Source organism: Pleuronectes platessa, chromosome 2 (assembly GCF_947347685.1).
Source record: "Pleuronectes platessa chromosome 2, fPlePla1.1, whole genome shotgun sequence".
NCBI lineage: Eukaryota > Metazoa > Chordata > Actinopteri > Pleuronectiformes > Pleuronectidae > Pleuronectes > Pleuronectes platessa.
In genome coordinates, this window is record NC_070627.1 from 28892360 (window position 1) to 28906996 (window position 14637).

The following is a 14637-nucleotide window of genomic DNA, read 5'->3' on the forward strand; positions in this document are numbered from 1 at the left end:
GCAATAGGTAGATGCTTGTCTTTTTTATTGTCACTTCCACAAGGCCCCCACAATAGACTCACTGCAGATTTGAGATCACAAAATTATCACACGCAAAGTTAAATTCAATACTGAGTTCATTTCTGCTCAATAATTAAATCATGTTGCAAAAATGATTCAGGTTAGAAAAAGGGGAACTAACTGAGTTAATAACACAATTTACACATTCACCCATTCACACAGTGCATCTATTCGCAGCACCTTGCCATTCGATGGGGGGCCATTCAGGGTTCAGTATCTTGCCCAAGGACACTTCAGCATGCAGATGGGTCAGACTGGGGATCGAACTGCTGACCTTCAGGTTGGAGGACGAACACTCTACCCCTAAGCCACAGCCACCCATGGGAGCTGAGCGAGTTAACACCAGTGATCGTGCTGTCAATCTGGTGTGACCACAGCATGAGAAATGGTTTATATCCTTGCTCTGATCTACACCTCACCACAATTTTACAGAAACAGCTCTTTTAAGAGTTTTAAATGATTTGATTTTAACTGTTGATTCAGGAGATTCTGATATCCTAGTGCTCCTAGACCTGGCGGCCGCTTTTGACACAGTTGATCACGCAATCCTATTGTCAAGCATGGAAAACTTTGTAGGGTTTAAAGGTACAGCACTCAGGTGGTTTGAGTCTTACATAACAGATAGGAGTTTCTCTGTCCACTTGGGTGAACACTCCTCTGTGAAGGCCCCACTTACATGTGGGGTACCTCAAGGATCCATTCTAGGCCCTGTCCTATTCTCTCTATATATGCTGCCCCTAGCATCATCTTTGAAAAACATAATATCTCATTTCACTGCTTTGCTGACGACATCCAAATATACTTGCCCCTGAACCGCAAAACTAATACATCACTACAGCCACTCCTTGAGTGCGTAAATGACGTAAAATCATGGATGGATTCAGGGCCGGGTCTAGGCAGGGGCAAGAGGGGGCCTGGCCCCCTCAAATAAATGTTGTGCCCCCTCAAACTAAATAGGGTTAGGGTTAGGGTTAGGCACAATGCCCCCTCAAGATTTGTGGCTGCCCCCTCATACATGCCTGTCTAGACCCGGCCCTGGATGGATTCAAACTTCCTCATACTAAATAACAACAAAAATGAGGTTATCGTTTTTGGACAATCTGAACAGCAAGATGTGGACAATCTTGGGCTGTTGGCTTCTTATGCTTGCCCAATGGCAAAGAGTCTTTGTGTTCTCTTTGACAGGGCTTTTAATTTTGATAAACAAATCTCATCAGTATCAATCAATCAATCAAATTTTATTTGTATAGCCCATATTCACAAATCACAATTCGTCTCATAGGGCTTTAACATGGTGTGACATCCTCTGTCCTTAACCCTCAGCAAGAGTAAGGAAAAACTACTAAAAACCCTTTTACAGGGTAAAAATACGTAGAAACCTCAGAGAGAGCCCCATGTGAGGGATCCCTCTCCCAGGACTGACAAAAGTGCAATAGAGGTCAGGTGTAGGTAAACATCATCAAGATTAAAGTTTTTAGCAGCATTGATGACGGTAAACATTTTCAAGGATAACTTCAATACTATATGTCAAGCAGTCCTGCTGCAATCATAGTCTATGGTCAGCAGCCAGCAAGATCATGATCCGCCATCCAGATCGGATCCACTATAGTCCAGTCATTGTCCACTGCCGCTTATTAGGATTCATCATCAGCCGCCGACCTCGGTCGTGGTCCACCACGATTATATGATGCCAACGCGACACAGGATCCGCCATTACCACTACGATCAGCCTGCACGATATAGAATCCGCCATACTGGATCCACCATTGCGACCTCTGATGTGCGATCCACAATCGTAATCCATGGTGCGGCCACAGCGGGCCCAGATCTGCGGGCGATAAAGCAAAGGGACTCTGGGAAGGGGTCAAGTCAGTAACATGTACTGATGAGATATGACTTACTTCGATGTGATAGGGAAGAAGAAGCTGGAAAGAGAAGCTCCGTGTGTCATGTGTCATAAATTCCCTTTGCGTCTTAGCGTCATCAGGGGTTTTTGCCTTGTAATCAATGATACAGGCCGAACTTGGGGGTATGGTAGTACGATGAAAACTATGTGGCCAACTCAGTAGATCAGCCATCAATACCTCTATGCCTTTTTAAACTAAACACCTCCTAGGGGCGGTGTGGCCTAGAAGGTAGAGTGGGCGTTCTCCAACATGAAGGTTGCCAGTTCAATCCCTAATCTTCCCTGTCTGAATGCCGAAGTGTCCTTGGCAAGATACTGAACTCCTAAATGGCCCCTCATAAATGTTGAGTGTACTAAAAATGTAAATCGCTTTGGACAAAAGCGTCAGCTAAAATAACATTTTTAGAACATAGGACAAGTAACGTTCTGCCGCACTAATTAGCTCTAACTATAAGCTTTATCAAAAAGGAAGGTTTTGAGCCTACTCTTAAAGGAACAGATGGTGTCTGCCTCCCGAAACTGAAAGTGGTAGTTTATTCCACAGGAGAGGGGCTTGATGGCTGAAAGCTCTGGCTCCTACTATACTTTTAGAGACTTTAGGGACGACAAGTAAGCCTGAATTCTGGGAGCGGAGTGCTCTAGCGGGTTTATAAGGTACTAACAGCCCTTTAAGGTAAAATGGCGCCATATTATTCAGGGTCTTGAAGGTGAGGAGGAGAATTTTTAATTCTATTCTAGATTTAACTGGAAGCCAGTGTAGCGATGCTAATACTGGAGAAATGTGCTCTATTTTCTTGGTTCTCGTCAGGATACGTGCTGCGGCATTTTGGACAAGCTGTAGATTCTTTAACGACTTACTGCTGGAGCATGATAGTAATGAATTACAATAGTCCAGTCTCGATTTAACAAAGGCGTGGACTAGTTTTTCTGCATCTTTTTGCGAAAGGACAATTAATAATTAATCTAATTTGTGAGATATTACGCAAGTGGAAAAAGGCTGTCCTAGAGATTTATTTTAGGTGTGAATTAAAGGACAAATCAGGATCAAAGATCACTCCCAAGTTCCTGACTGTTTCATTGGAAGCAAGGGCAATGTCGTCTAGCGCAGCTATATCATTAGATAATGCATCTCTAAGGTGTTTGGGGCCAAGTATTATAACCTCTGTTTTATCTGAGTTTAATAAGAGAAAATTGCCGGTCATCCAGGTTTTTATGTCCTTGAGACATGCTCGAAGTTTAGTTAATTGATTCATTTGTTCAGGTTTTAATGACAAGTATAACTGGGTGTCATCCGCATAACAGTGGAAATTTACCGAGTGTGTCCTGATAATGTTTCCTAGTGGAAGCATATATAATGACAATAAAATTGGGCCGAGCAGAGAGCCCTGTGGAACACCATGGTTGACTTTGGTGCGCACAGATGACTCATCATTAATTTTCTACGAATTGGGAGCGATCAGAAAAATAAGATTTAAACCAGTTAAGGGCGGTTCCATTAATGTTAATCAACTGTTTAAGTCTTTGTAATCAATTTGATGGTCAATTGTGTTGAATGCTGCACTGAGATCTAACAGAACGAGGACAGACACAAATCCCTGATCTGAGGCTATAAGTAGGTCATTAATGACTTTTGCCAAGGCTGTCTCTGTACTATGATTGGCTCTAAACCCCGACTGAAAGTCTTCATATATATTATTTTCCTGGAGAAATTCACACAGTTTATTCATTACAACTTTTTCTAAGATTTTAGACATGAATGGGAGATTAGATATTGGTCTGTAATTGGCTAAGACCTCTGGCTCTAGAGTGGGTTTTTTGAGAAGGGGTTTGATTACAGCTATTTTAAAAGACTGTGGTACATAATCTGATGACAATGACAGATTGATTGTATTAAGTAACGAACTATCAATTAGGGGCGGAATTTCTTTAAGTAATTTTGTCGGAATCTGATCTAAGATACAGGTTGTTGGTTTAGAACCTGAGATAATTTTGGTAAACTGATCACGGGTGATCAGAGAGAAGCTGTCTAAGTAATGGGTAGGATTCTCAGCCGTTTTTGAGATTTCTGTTGTTGGTAGGGTATTAGTGCCAATTAAGGCAGGAGACGGTAGATTTAATTTCTAATAGTTAGAATTTTATCATTGAAAAAGGTCACAAAGATATTGCTATTTAAGGATCGAGGAATACTTGGTTTGGTGGAGGTGTGACTCTCTGTCAGCCTGGCTACAGTGCTGAAGAGAAACCTGGGGTTGTTTTTGTTTCAGTAGTCAGAGGAAGCTTCTTTCAACTCAGACAAATTACAAAAGTGAAGGCCTACCTACTACAAAAGGACCTAGAGACAATTATACATGCATTCATAACCTTCCGGCTGGATTACTGTAATTCCCTGCATATAGGCTTAGACAAAGCATCCATTAAACGCCTGCAGCTATTCCAAAATGCTGCTGCTCGCCTGCTGACTAGGACAAAAAAGAAAGACCATATCACACCCATGCTACGCCTCCTACACTGTCTTCCTGTCTGTCACAGGATCGTTTTGAAAACCTTACTTTTAACTTTTAAATATCTTAACAGACTGGCACCGTATTATTTATCAGAACTTCTTATTATACACACTCAAGTTAGGGAACTGAGATCAGCCACTCAACTTCTCCTCGACAAACCGCAGACAAAACTAGTAACAAAAGGAGATTGCGCATTCGCAGTGGCCGCCCCAAACCTGTGGAACAACCTACCATTTCACATTAGATCTGCCCCGTCTTTAACACTGTTTTAATCATTACTAAAAACGCACCTTTTCTCTCAGGCTTTGCATTGAGTGCGTTTCAGTGCAGCTGATTTTATTTTTCTTATCGTATTCTTATATTTTATTTTGTTCTATTATTTTTATTATAATTATTTATTTTAATTTTAATTTTAAATTAATAATTGTATTATATTTGTATTACTTGAACTTTAATGTATGTTTAATGTATTACTAATGTATTACCACTCATCCTGTACAGCACTTTGGTCAACCAAGATGTTTTAAATGTGCTATATAAATCAAATTGACATTGACATTGACAATTTTATTACAGAGGTTTATATGGAGTCCCTTGGATGTCTTGGGCCTTAAGTCTGAATTACTTTGTCTCTAGAGACATGCTATTAATATTCATCTTCTCATCTGAATCTCCCATATCTTAAACTCTTAAACAATTACTTGATATAATGATAAACAACATCTGAGAAACTGCCACATTTAAAAATAGCAAAACAAAAAAAACGTAACATCATGATATTTCTTCTTTAATGAATGTAAATTAATCAGTGGATAAGTGCCCCACTCCAGCCTCTGGTGGAGATTCACAGTCAATTACAGGAATTGCTACAGAAATGGGAGAGCCATTAGGATCTGCTCTCGTTTTATCTCTACACAACTTCACATATCGACACCTCTGAGTAAGAATATCGACACAAGTTTACACACAACTAAGCAAAGATCACACAATGAAGCTCAGGTTAAACATCCAAGTGAAAGAAACGACAGGATATCTTTCAACAGAAAAGTTAAAGAATCAATGAGTAAAATAAACCACTGAGGCTTTCAGCAGTTGTTTATTCATCCAGCTGTAATTTAGAGACAAAGACCCGAGGAGGTGCTCACTTCCTTTAACTGAGAGAGAGTAAAGAGACAGCTCATGTGCTGTGTCAGTAACACAGACATACAAATTTGTATTTAATCACATTATCAAGTGATTGTAGTGGGTTGAACCAGTATTGATAGCTGCTGTATACCATATACAGTGCTGTGAAAAAGTATAAGCAAGTATGGTTTATAATATTTTGCATATTTTTCACATTCAAATGTTTCAGATCATCAAACACATTTAATATTAGGCAAAGATAACCCAATTAAATACAAAATTCAGTTTTTAAATTATGATTTTGTTTATTAAGGGAAAAAAGCAATCTAAACCTACCTGGCCCTATGTGAAAAAGTAATGCCCCCCCTTGATAAATCATGAATGAACTTTGATTAACCCCATTTTTGGGAAAGCTGAGTTCACTTTCACTGTCCACACCTGGGCCTGATTACTGCCAGACCTGTTGAATCAAGAAATCACTTAAATAGAACCTGTCTGACAAAGTGAGGTAGGCTCACATATGCCAAAAAACATCCTGATGATCCCCAAAACTTTAAGGCAAATATTCTGTGGACTGACTAAACAAAAGACAAACTTTCTGGAAGGTGTGCGTCCCGTTACATCTGGCGTAAAACTAACACAGCATTTCATAAAAACAACATCATAACAACAGTCAAACATGGTGGTGGTAGTGTGATGTTCTGGGGCTGCTTTGCAGCTTCAGGACCTGGACGACTTGCCATAATTGATGGAAACATGAATTCTGCTCTCTACCAGAAAATCCTGAAGGAGAATGTCCGGCCATCAGTTTGTGACCTCAAGCTCAAGCGCACTTTGGTTATGCAGAAGGACAATGATCCGAAACACACCAGCAAGTCCACCTCTGAATGGCGGAAAAATCCCAAAATGAAGGTTTGGAGTGGCCTAGTCAATGTCCGGACTTAAATCCGATTGAGATGCTGTGGCCTGACCTTAAACAAGCCGCCAAGGGTGGCACAACCAGTTATTAGGTTTAGGGACAATTACTTTTTCACAGAGGGCCAAGTAGGTTTGGATATATTTTTTCCCTTAATAAATGAAAACATCATTTAAAAACTGCATCTTGTATTTACGCGGGTTATCTTTGTCTCATAAAAAAATTAGTTTGATGATCTGAATCATTTCAGTGTGACAAATATGCAAAAAAAATTTAAATCAGGAAGGGGGCAAATACTTTTTCACAGCACATGCTCCAATAGATTTGATTGTATTCTCGCATAAGTTGAATATGTACTGTGCACAACATATCAATTAAATGTATTTTAATATTGATTAACATCAACTGCTTTTCCTCCATTGTCCTTGTTTCTGTCATTCATGTTTTTCATTTTATATCACAGCAATCTAGTTGTAATCACAATCTACGATAAGCTGCAAACATGATCCATGATCATGATTCATCATGTGGCCGCTACAGCGATCCTGTATTCATAATTGAAATTTTAAAGCCTTTGAATTTCTAGCACTGAATTTTTTGTGTCACAAAGAACCAAACCTCCGACCAATCAGGTCATGTGTCAATGGTCGTGTGATATCAGGTGATGCTTGCGATAACAGAAAGCACCATACTGTCAGATACGCTACTTGACCAGCCATGGCATCAAACCAGCATGAGCTTTGGTTTCGATGCGAAATTTTTCCTGGTATCCCCAATGTATAATCTGAATTTTTGCATCTGAATTATTGCATTTTACATTTTTGCCTAAGCATTTTAGCAACTGAATGGTAGTAGTTGAATAATGTACTTTGAAAATTTGAAAACTGAAATTCAGTGGCAAAAAATACAAATGCATAATTTCAACCTACAAAAATTCAGTGGTAGAAATTCAAAGGCTTTAAACTTCAATATCTGATGAGACTGATTTACTTCCATAATACTGCAGTGATACAGCACAAGGACTCTGGGGAAGAAGTCAAGTCGGTAACATGTGTTGATGAGACATAAATGTGATGAAGAGGGAGGAGAGGAAAGAGAAACTCCATGTGTACCCTGTTAATCTAGATCAGCAGTTCCCAAACTGTTTAGGCCATGCATCCCCTTCTACATCCCGACTGGTTTCGCGCACCCCAAATCCCCCACATCTTAAGAAAAAAGAGGCAGATTTTCCCATCATGAGTGAACATATATTATAAATTAAAAAAATTATAAATATTTCCAGCCACATTAGAGTAAAATGTCATTAAATTGAATTTACAATTAACCATACATGACAGCGGTGTATCAAACATACACCATGAATCTGAATCAAATTACATTAAATTTACACACGATCCACCGTGTAAAGAACAACGAGTGGCACATGCATAGGCTGAGAAACAGATATGGATAAAAACGATGATCCATTTGAGGATTTTCAAGTGCAGCGCAGGTGGCTCGGCCTGCAGCAAGAAGAGAGGGAGAGGGAGGGGGAGAGAGAAACATTACATTTTTTACTCACGCACAACCCCTAGAGGCAGCTCGCGCACCCATCACACTTTGAGAATCCCTGATCTAGATCTATAGTAGCAGAACTAAGCTAACTTTAAGCTTTATCATAAAGGAAGGTTTTAAACCAACTGTTAAACATAGAGAGGATGTCTGCCTCCTGAACTAAAACTAGAAGATTTCACAGGAGAGAAGCTTGATAGCGAAATGATTATGATTTCCCAAAACCCGGAGATGTAAAATAATCCCTAGAGAACATGATGTCATTAAAAGTCTACAATTTCAAGGTAGACAAGACAGAGAAACTGAATGTTGTCTGTAGCTGTTACCGGATGGGGTTTATCTTCTCACTGTGCCATTTCAGTGCTTTGCAGCCCTAGTGCCAAACGCATCCCTGTACTGAGCTCTGAGGAGAGTCACTAACATTTACAGCCATTATGGAGTCCTCCTGTGAATCCATTATCATACATGACTCACTGCACACAGCATGGAGTATAAATGCTGCAGAGGAGGGAGCCCAGGAAAATCTCCATTAAAACTTTCAGAAGCTAGAAACCATTTAACAAAGGTTATGGAAAATGATGGTATCTTTTGTCTGCTTCAAGCCAGTTAAAACTATACTGGGCTGAAAAGTGACTCTAGCCCTGAGGGATTTCTCGAAAGAATCCGAGCAGCGTGTAAGAGATTCTGCTGAGTGCTCTAAATCCCCTGAAGCACAGTAAACACAGACGATCATTAGCATTCAGGGTTCAAATAATGACTGCAAATGATCACATAAAACGAGATTGAGGATTGTAGCGGTGACCAGGAGGTGGTTTTGGTCAGCAATCACAATTAATTATTTAAATGTTGAAAAGAACAACATTGCTTTTTTAATGGGGGATGTCAAAGACAAATATCCTAACTGCAAAAGACTCCATAAAACATTTATGAAAACAAATGAATGGACTCACTGTACAGTATGTTGATAGATTACAGAAATCAGAAGTTAATTGTAGTTCACTATAAATTGTTTCCAGTTAGTATACAGGTGAATAATCACACAAAATTAGATAACATTTACATATGAAGACAACACACATATCCATTTAAGTTAAATCTGCTGTTTTTTTTAATTTCTTGTTGTCAAAAAATTTCTCATTAAAAGAAAATTCCATCTCTCGGTCTCAGCCAATCGGGTTCAATGAAAATATATTTACAATTTTGTTTGTAAAAAAGATAAAGATTTTTTTTTTTAAACATCAGGCAATAGGACGGAACAGTGCTTTTTTCAACGAATATTTCAAGCACTGAATCCACTTTAGGTGCTTTAGTGTTTTTTTGTTGTTGTTTTTAGCGTGAGAGGGATTGAATCAGATGAAAACGTTTGCGTGAGTGTGTTCATTCAAGTAATGTTATCAACATAGTGTGGTTCACAGTTGGAGAACAATGGAGCTCCAGTATATCAGGCTCAGTACCAGGAATCGTGTTGTAGTTACAAGATGAATTGCCTTTATATGTAAATGGTCTGTATTTAGATAGTGCGCTTGATGACCATTCAAATACAGTGCATCTATGTGCAGTACATCGATCACATGCTGCCGACACAGCTGGAGCTGCAATGTGAGGGTTCTGGTATGATCACTGTTTTTGCTCGAATAAAAGATTGGCTATATAGACAAATAAATGTCAGGACTGTATGGTATGAAGCCGTGCATCTTCAACAGATAAGCATTTAAACTGTGATGAAAGATTATTTTCATTGTCTATAATATAATATATAAATATAATGTCAAACCAAGGCACCCATTATCTGATTAGTTTTACCACAGCACAAAACGTCAAATGGTATTTATGTTTCAAAGGAGTGTCAGCGCAAGAGGAGATTAATAAGGAGAACTATTGTTTCAACACACATTGTCCATATAATGCTAAACAAAAGTACAGGGAGAAATAAACTCTATAAGAACACACTAGTTTCACCAGCTGCCTCCCTCGCTCCATGTTCAGTCGTACGTTTAATTTCAGACAGGACCTGTTTTTTGCACAAATATGATTTGATCGACTGCTGCTCAGCAGCATGCACAACCATGCAGTTCATAACACATGTGAATCAGTTCCTCTTTATTAACCTGTACATCTTTTCAGTTCACTGAAGGATTCATGTTGCTGGCAGTTCAACTTTCATTCAGTTCATTGGGGAAAAAGCTAATGATACTTTCTTTACCTAATATCCATCGAGTGGTTTTTTGTCACTCTGAAACATTTGATTTGTCTCTGTTCAAATGAAGGGGAAAAACACTGCTGGTATACGGGTCACAAAGCCATTTAATCTAACTGCAAAACAGAAAATCATCCTGAAAGAAGAGTAAGTGCTCTGCAGCTAACGAGTGCCATGTATCTGTGCAGAGAGAGTAACATACTCATTATCATGAATAATAACCCAGTGGGGCTCTCGACAGAACAAAATAATACAACACCTTGGAATAGGGTGATAAAAATGAAGAACAACCTGCAGGAATGACTGGCCATTACCGAGGAGCCTTGGTTACTCAGAGTGGTAGATACAAGGAGCTCAGAACGTTAATTAAAGCTAAAGCTCATTTACAGTGTAATTCCTGTTCTTCTCAAAGAATAACTGCTGGGTGTAACATATCATATTCAGAGTGGGTTATCCATATAGATCAAAAATGGAAACACATTTAAGATTAAATACAGCCAGGGTTTAAAAAAAGAGTAAAAGTTAAGGGAAATCATTAATAATCAGAGTAAGAAAATAAATGGAGCCATCCGGGTTAGCAGTGGGGCATCAAGAGCCATGTGTGCAGAAAGTGTGCACTGAAACAGCAGCTCTTGTTTAAGACATTGCAAAAATCAGAAAAGCATTTTCATCATCTGGCCATCTGCAAACTAAAATCAGTTTACTGAAAAGGCCTGACCAAACACAATGATGAGAGATGTGACAGTGTTATGACTATCCCTGATGCAGGATGACTTTGTGTTATTTCTCATAATCTCCCTGGGCTTGTTTGTAGTGAGCATTAACAATTTCTGAAATCAATAATTGAAATTTCTCATACTTTTGGTTGTTTTAATTATGGGGTAATGCTAACATAAAAGTCTACTTTGTGTTGTTTTCTTGCCCTTCTTTTCAAGAGTTTCAGCCATTGTTGCATTTAGGCTTAAACCTTATGCTGCATTTAGTTTTCTGTATATCTAGTGCATTATCAAATATACATATACATATTATCTGTTTTCCAACCGATGAATAGGGGATTTGCCATGTAAGACAAATCTTTCTTCTATTCAAAAACCTAAAAATGTAACACTGGCTATAGTCAGGTCTAATGGGTTTGATTCTCTTACCTCTTAGCTCTTATTGTGCCTCTTGGCGCTCATCGTATGCTCCCTGAGGAATAAAACACAAGGACAAAACAACGTCAAACTGCTGAGCTCTGTGAGCTGAGTTTGTGCGTGTCATAACAAGGTTAGAGCAATACCCAAATATTCTTTCACTTTATATTTATCCTTTATTTAAGCACTGAGAAACAATATCTCTTCTGAGGGAGTCCTGGTCAAGGTGGGCAGCACTGAAGTTTAAAATAAGCAAGGGCAAATACACACATTTACGCGCACACATTTACGCACAAATATGCACACACACACATTTTCACATTTACACACCATATTAAAATACAGAAAACAGATCCAAACACACACTATACATTGAAACAGGAATCGGTGGCTAAAACTCATTATGGACAACAGAAAGCACAAGACAGAGATTCTTTTGTTTGGCAGTACGTTTGTTATATAAATTTAGTATATCTTTGTTCATCCGTATTTACGACTTTATATTGTTATAATTAGAAAGGTTCTTGATTTGTGGAAAGCTGCGTAGGGGTGGCTCTACATTATCTAAAGTAAAACAAGATGTTTATTTCCTCTTCACATACATCTTCTAAAAGCACCACTATATTAGTTAATCTTTTTTAGAAATTAGATATATTTAATAGATATGTTTTTACAACCCTACTTAAAACCTTATTTGAAACTGGAGAAACTAATGGACTGTCCTGCTAATTTGCCTCTTTATATTTAAATCAGCTAAAAGTACTGTAATGAATATTCTGGCTGTAGATATCTACACTAGCTAGAAAGTGTATATTCAATATTTCGAATCCTATCCAGTGACTATAGTGAATATGGAGTAACTCCCTCCTTTCTATAGCAAAATATAAAGGCTGAATACAAATTATTTTAGGCTACATTTTCAACCTGATACAATATGTTCCCACTTCCAAAATGCCCAGATGATGACTTGTCTCAAGACCAACAAAACTCTGACATTTACTCTCACTATACCTCAGCATGTGAAGTGCCTGCCTGAAGAGTTATGGCTTGCAGACTCTTTTTGTGATCACCTTTTCAATCTCAATTGCTACTTGCAGATTATACAGACATTTAAAATGATGATGCATTGGTTATAATTCTATTCCTTAGTAAAGCACTTTGTAATATTTTTTTGTAAGGTGATTTATTTTCGTTATTAAATGTGGGCTTCATGTTAACCAAAGAGTGTTAACCTCATCAGTAGGTTTCTTCATCATAACAACGCGTAGAAATTTAGCTTCTCATAAATTTGAGCAATTGAACACTGTATAATTAAATATTAATCTTAGTTGTAATGTTTTTTATATTTGTCTAGCATGGTGGAAATCTAATGTCAAAGACTATCTGGTCAAATTAGTTACTTCAGCAGTAAGTATTCATTTAAATGCTGGCTGCACTTCTCCATGGAGGTACCATCAAGGCCCTGGGTGTGTACGACAGGACCTCGGTGTAGGATTAGTGACTGAATGCAGTAAGAATTCAGAGCCATACCCATGCTTTGAGGTCAAACTATTTCTTCAATACAGCATCTCTGCACACATTACTTCCCACTGCTCCTCCCATGGCTCAGCTCTGATGTCTGTTCAAAGAAACATGATCTAAGTCCTGTTTTTCATTACGATCTTTGACACCATCCATCATTATAAGGTTCATTATCAAGATGTTCTCCAAGACTGTCATTAGCCTTGGCTAACACAAGGTGATTGATGTGGCCTGCCGCTGATGAAACTGCTATTTGATCCTTGTCATTAATCTAGATTTTATGTAGTGCCATCCTCCGGCCTCTTTTTGGTAACAGTGCTTCAAGGGGCTCCACCGCAGGCTCTACAAAACCAGGTTATGAAAGTGGCAGTCACAAGAAATGAAGACAAATAGTACTTAATATGTAAAAGTGATTTGCCACAGTTCCTCTTGATGTAAGTCAGTATGAATAATCCTCTATGTGCACTATCACTATGTTTCCAAAGGAAACTGTAAGCACTGAGTTGGTACCTTTTAGAAGAGTAGAGTTCTACCTTTTAGAAGAGTAGAGTTCTAGTCATGGCAGTGTCTCAAATGAGATGGATGTTTTTTGCATTTGATTTGGCTGGTAATGAACTGTGAAGGAGTCTTTGAGAAAAAAAAACTCGGTTTAAGAGAGGCATCTTGATCTACAATGCAAATTCTAAAGTTTGCCAATTGTAAGCATAGATCCTTGGAGATAATAAACACAGACTGCTCCCCAGAGCATTAATTCTTGTCTAATTTTCCATCCATAAGGCACCTCAGAAAAACAATAAACAGTTTATGGTTTGAGATTAAATCTGCCACCCACTGGTTTTATGCATCTTTGAGAGAATAAACATTCTCTTGCTCAGGATAACTAGCCTCACTTGCAGTTTGTCATCTCCTGGCTTCACACTGAAATACTAATTCTACGGCAGCGGAACATCCATTTACAGGAATCTCTTTCATGCCGAAAGATGCAATTTCCTGCACACTGTGCTCTTCTCTGCACTAGTCAAAAAAATGATGAGGACTATGTCATTAATATTAAACCTGCATTTCCAATGACAACTAATCCAGAAATCATTCTCCAAACTGAAGCTGATTAATAGAGAAATGTAGAGGACAACTATCCGATCTTCTTCTATTTTCCATTGAGACAGACACCTTGATTGAAAAAGTCAATACAATTTACAAACTCAATAAAGCTACTCAACAGCCACTAAAGTATTACTCTGCCAAAGTTATTGTCTAAATGAGAGAATGAATAAAGACATTGTAATTTTAACTCTTCCTTGTTAAACTGCACAGAGGATGAAGCAGAGAATAGACTCTCAAAAAGCAACGGGTACTCCAACTACGGCTCCTACAAAGGTGAAACTCATCTATTGTCATCTCAGCCAACCTGGATTACAGGAAACTTTTTTCCAATGGTCTTCAAGATAAATAAAAGGATTATAGACTGAGGTTTAATAACTTGCCAGAATTCATAGCTAAAGTTAAGAGGTAGGATTAAGAGAAGCTCAGATGGCATCCTTCAATCACAGTCCATATGTTATCTTACCAGTCTCTTTTATAATAGTGTTTAAAAAAGAAGAGTGGTGTTCAAACTAAGGTGACCTAGTTAAGAAATATATATGTGTGAGAGAACATACAGTGAGATATTCATAAAAGTCGAGGCCAATCTGTTTTTTAAATAGACTGCTGCATATCTAATGGTC